The sequence below is a fragment of the Crocodylus porosus genome, unplaced genomic scaffold (genome assembly GCF_001723895.1).
Source record: "Crocodylus porosus isolate Cpor-Errol unplaced genomic scaffold, CroPor_comp1, whole genome shotgun sequence".
Lineage (NCBI taxonomy): Eukaryota > Metazoa > Chordata > Crocodylia > Crocodylidae > Crocodylus > Crocodylus porosus.
This window is the reverse complement of record NW_017728915.1, coordinates 22,881,754-22,887,471: the sequence shown is the minus strand read 5'-3', so window position 1 is coordinate 22,887,471 and position 5,718 is coordinate 22,881,754. Positions and strand designations below refer to the sequence as shown.

Here is a 5,718-nt window from a genome sequence, read left to right as displayed (position 1 = left end):
TGGAGCCATGGGTAAGGAGGAGGCTCCAGGTACTGGGCATGACCACTAAAACTGCACTCTTCCAGGATTGGGGAGGCCTGGTGGGACTGCTGGTGGTGTGGCAGCCCCAGGAAATGCCAGGACCAAGGATTCCCCTGGTGAAAGGCTGGTAGGAGGTGTCATAACCTCCAGATACCACACACATGCACAGAGTCCTTGCTGGAGAAAGCCCAGACCTGTCACATCTTTGACAGGCCTGATGCTTGCTGGTTACAGTGGAGTTGTGAGGCTCCAGGTGAGCTCAGCTTAGCTGCCTGAGATGCCTGCTTTTGGGTTGAAAACCCCTTTGTCAGGCTGAGGCAGCACCTGCAGTTGGGGTGTGTGTGTGTTTGTGCTGTTTCTGGATGGAAGGAATAGTAAAGAAGCCAGAGGCTGGCATGCAATGCAGGCAAGAAAGACAGTCAGTGAAAATGGAAATGAGGTGTCAAGGCATAAGATAGGCTGGGGCGGGGGTGGAGGTGGTAAATGTATCAGAGCAGGTAAACGTGGAGATATACCTGGGCAATCAGATGTCTAGCAGGTTGTAGTGTGTCAGAATTCCACTGTCTATACTGAGTCCATGAATTTCTGTACCTACTACCTTGGAGGCTGATGAAGTGAAGTTCATATGCCTGACTGTGAAAAGTGATTTGTAAATTCCCTTTCAGGATCAGGCCTGAGAGACTGGAGACAGAATGGTTTTTTTTGTGAGAAATGTGCCCCTACAGGTAGTTGGGTATTCTTGTCTTTGATAGATTCTGGTGTACAGTTTGTGGGGGTACTGGAGATCGTTGGCAGGTTTTGTGTTTTCAGCTGTAGAAAGTTGGCTTCAGTTCTGGTGATGAGGTTAGGTTAGCAAGGTTTGGTGCTTGTTTGAATTTATAAACCACTTTTCAGACCTGGGCCTATGAACTTCACTTCATCAGCTTCCTAGGTACAGAAACTCATGGACTCAATATCGACATTGGATTTATGACACACTACAACCTGCCGGATATCTGACTCCCCACGTACTTCGCCACTTTTACCTGTACTGCTACATCCCCTTTGCCTCTCCACTCCCCCCGACCTGTCCCTCCCGCCTGACGCCTCCACTTCCATTTTCACTGATTGGCTTGCTTGCTTGCATTGCATGCCAGCCTCTGGCTTCTTTACTATTCCTTCCATCCAGGAACAGCACATACACACACCAACTGCAGCCTGACAAAGGGTTTTTCAGCTCATAAGCTTGCTAAGATATATTTCTTTGACTATTCAGTTGGTCTGCTAAAACATACCAGATTAGATTGACCCAAAGGAAAGGACCTTGTCTGCCAGTGCCATGTCCTTAGATCAATGCCCCTAGCACCTGACTGGAAGGACGCAGGACCTTGGGAACATCTAAGCCCCAGGGCTGGGGCTGGCAGGGAGAGTTCTCTGGCAGCTGCTGGAGAAGAAGCTCCTGCAGGAAAGGAAAGAAAGGCTCTAGTCTGTGACAGTTTGGCTGCCTGAGATCCTGCTAGTGCTACTGTGCTGCTTACTAAGTTATTACCTGTTGTCATCGAAAGTGGTGGACTGGACAGAGGCTGTAGGGGAGAAGGAGACCTCATTGGGGCCTACTACCATGTCATGTAGAGGCCCCAGCACCAGTGAGGGTGTGTCTTAACACACATACAGTGTCACCCATGTCACAAGTTTTCCTTGTCAGCAGCCTGAGGTTCAGTTTCCCAGAAACCCCTGCACCTATATCCTTGAAAGCTGCCAGGCTTCATGGCCTCAGCAGGGCCTAGCATGCCTGCAGTTTTCACCTTGCTGTGCCTTAACACACACACAGGAATTTTGCTTGTCTGCAGCTTGAGGTGTAGTTTCCCAGAAACCCCTACACACATCTCCTTGAAACTTAGTGGACTTCATGGTCTCAGAAGGGGCTACCATCCCTGCAAGTTCCATCTAAATCAGGTTAGAAATGACAAAGTTCTTGGCAGTTTCATGCTTCCCCATTATAGCCTATGGGCGAAACATCAAAACAGCACTGAAAGAGTGAAACAGTTTCGACAAAACAAAATGGAACTTTGCTTTTGAAATGAAATGAAACTTGAAATGAAACACTGTCTCGTTGAAGTGGAACGGTGCTGTTTCACACAGCCCTAATATATAGTAATTTCTAGAATGCTTTCAATTTTGTAATGTGGAGGACACTGATTTAAGCCTGCAGTGCCTCATAGACTTTGGGCCTACGTACAAGTTAAAGTTAAGCAAGTTCTTGTGAATTGTAGTCTTTTTGCCTGGGGGAGCAGAAGTTCTACCTCTATGCTCTTTAGAAATCCAGATGGCTAACAGAAATGAAAGTGTATTTTGAAATTCACTTTACATCTTTGAACAAAAACACAGGTGTCATGGCCGATGATTGATATTACCCTTAAACCAAAGACTACGTCAGAGGTCAAGTGGGTCCTGATTTCAAGCACGCTGAAGTCTTTCCCTTGGCTTTCATGGGCTTCAGATCAGGCCCCGTGATACACAGGGCAACACATATATCATCAGTCCTTCTTAGCTTTCTTTTAAATTTATAGTAAGGTTCTGGGAGACTTCTTTGGGAAAGGGGACATTTAAGAGACTTCAGTGTCCCTTTGGCTCCCAGCCCAGCAGAGGACAGAATATAGCCAACTATGTATTTAATACTCTGCAGTGGCTCGAAGAGGACTGTTGGAAGTCGCTTTGTAAAATGGCCAGTTGCATTATATTAGTCACTATTCTGGAGTTATCAAACCATAGAAGTAAACGTGCTCAACGATTGCTGAGGAAAAACTGTATATATTATCAATTTTCAGATCTTTGATTTTACTGTTACATTTGAAATAATAATAATATGCCCTAATCTCCTCAGTGTTAGTAACATTTATTAAAATGAAAACTCTCACCTACATGGCAGCTACTGATCACTATTAAAAATAGTGTAAACAGTCCTTAGAAAAATGTCTTCTTATCATTGATTTTTACAAAAAAATCAAATAATAATCCAACAGAGAGGAGAAAATATTTTTAAAAGAAATATTAGTTTTAGATCTTTTTCTCCCACTAGAAGTTAAAACAATTCTTTTTGCAATTCAGTTAAAATATCTGTGAGAGCATTGCTCTGTTTACAGCTATGCTGGTATGTGCAGAGACACTGAGGTTTATTAGGAGTATCTAGGAGAATGGAGAATAAGAATGATGCACAGTTAAAAACTAAAAAGCGTGGTGAAAAAGCACAAAACTAGAACAAAGATAAGCCAAAACAGGGAATCCATGTTAGACTGGATGCTATTTCCTTACTCTCACATGATTTTTATGAAGATATTTTGGTTGCCCACCTTACAGGTTTTGCTTAAATGATATACACCATGTGATGACTCAGGTGTATAGATTAGATACCTATTTTCTATTCAAGGCATTTTGTGACATTTTCAAAAATTGAAGTACAATGAATGTCAAAAATTGAGTGCAGTTGAGTGCCAGAAGTGCCCCAAATCAGTTCTGATCATTAGTTTTGTTTTTATAATTAACCAGGAATGATCATAGCAGTTCTGGAGTCCCACTTTGAGGTCATGATTTTGGATCCATTTTACAGGCATCAAAAATCTTCATGTAATCTTTTTCATGTTTCCTATGCCCAGCCATCTATACCTTGCCAGTGGAGGAAAACGTGATTGGGATGATGAGTTTTACAACAAAGTAGAAATATTTATTGTGAGAAAATAGGCTAACTTGTCCAGGGGTAGAGTTAGGAATAATTAGAGAATGATTTAATGTGGTTATATGGAAAATGCATGTTAAGGTAGAAAGTAATATTGCAGAAAAAGACAGACATTGAGTTAAAGTTCCTGTAATGTTTTTAAACTTCTCAAAGTAAATCACTTCTGTGAGAAAACAAAGTTTGATTTAATTTATCTCTAATAATACTTTTTAGGGATGTCTTAGCTTGCTATAAAGCATGTTCGCTAAAAAGTTATTAGGTAAGATATCCACTCATAATCGCAGTATTATCATCTCTGTTCAGAAAAGCATTTTCACACAGACTTTACTGAAGTCAAGGTCCCAAACCTGACGATTCTGCATGGATGCATTTTTACACTTGTGTATTGAAGCCATTGGGACTGTACACTGGCACAGAGATTGCACTATAACTGTTGAGAAAGTTAAGTAGTAGTATCCTATTTTCCAGGTGGGATAAATGAGGCAGAGAAATAATGCATGAAGCATGATGCCTATAGGGCCAGGGTTAGATTTCATGACTTCCTGTGATCATTCTTTTAGAATTATGATGTATTTGGAAAGCTTCTATGTGCTTTTTGTCTCTATAGCAAGATGGCATTTGAAGTGTGCAGAAGTATTTTCATATGTGCTCACAGTTTAACTTCTTTTGAGGCATATGTGAAATTCCCAATGAATGGGAATTATATGTAGGCATCAAGGGGAGAAAAGAGCTCTAAGTCATTCTGATTTAAAATAGAATTATTGTGCTACCTAATTTGTTGTTTTTCGTATTTCTTACAAAAGAAAAAGAAAATTGCGTGACAAAGGTTAATATAACAATCTTCTCTTATTACAATGATTTATGTATGCAGAGCCTTAACAGCCGAATGTCATCCAGCTCTCCTTTAATTTGCAGACATCTGGATTTTCCTTTGTTGGGACCACAGTGGTAGATGACAAAGCTATGCTCTTGAGAAATAAGAGTGAACACTGTCATTCACAGCTTGTTACACCACAGAGAAACTCTAAACAGTTCTCTCTGGCAAGTGAGTAGATTTCAAAACTAGAGCTCTGTTTTTATCCAAATGATTCTTACTAATGAAATACAGGGGGAAGAATATTATCTTCATCTTAAAAATTAGTCTGATCCCACAATATGTCAAATGACTGTTGATAGTAGTTAAAACAACTTAAATGTGAATCCTTGTGCAATTTTAATTCAAAGATGTCAGTGCTGCAATTTGCAATGATTATGGTTTAGAGTATTCAGTTTGGTCTGTTGCTATAACATAGGATATACTTTATGTTTTAGGAATGTGTGAAACATGTAGAACAGTTTGGAATAAAATACATTTTGACCCATTAGCATTGATAGTAATGAGAATTTTTCATCTTGTAAGTGCTTTTAATATAATAAATTCTTAGTGCTTTACAAACCTACAGTTGTTAAACATGGGGTTTGTGATACTGGGTATCACTCTGCTCATCAATGAAATTTCAATCATTACACAAGGAACGCAATTCTTAGTGAGAGAAATTAAAGAGTATTCTTATCTAAGAAGAAGTAAAATGAGAATTTTGGTTGGCAGAATGTAATATGAGCTGGAATTTGAAATAACTACTGTAGCCAGAACAACTACCATTTGTTGTGTGTTTCTAATCCCAAATAATTAGGGGGTAGTTGTATGATACTTCAGAAAAGTGACCCTCTCTAGCAGAGTGGTTTTACTACCATTCTGAAGAATTGTTTCAATATGGCTATTCCATACAGAGTCAAGTGATGTTTCACCCTACTATGTAAGATTTGGTATGATGCTAGCTTATAGAGGGGAAATATAGTTAAGACAAAAATGTAGAAATATGCTGCCTTTTGATGCACCCAACCAGAACTTTTTGATGTTCATAGTAGAAACTTTCAAGGCCAATGCTACCAGGTCCATATTTATCTATGTAAATACCTATATGGTATTCTACTGTATGTATATA

General features: G+C 40.0%; 1 long non-coding RNA gene across 1 annotated transcript in view; it reads left to right on the top strand.

Moving 5' to 3' along the window:
- Positions 1–4,653: 4,653 nt before the first annotated feature.
- Positions 4,654–5,718, top strand: part of LOC109310582 — a 189,992-nt gene continuing 188,927 nt past the window's right edge. The window contains exon 1 of the long non-coding RNA XR_002101263.1: positions 4,654–4,778. This is a non-coding gene — a long non-coding RNA (uncharacterized LOC109310582). The remainder of the gene's footprint in view (positions 4,779–5,718) is intronic.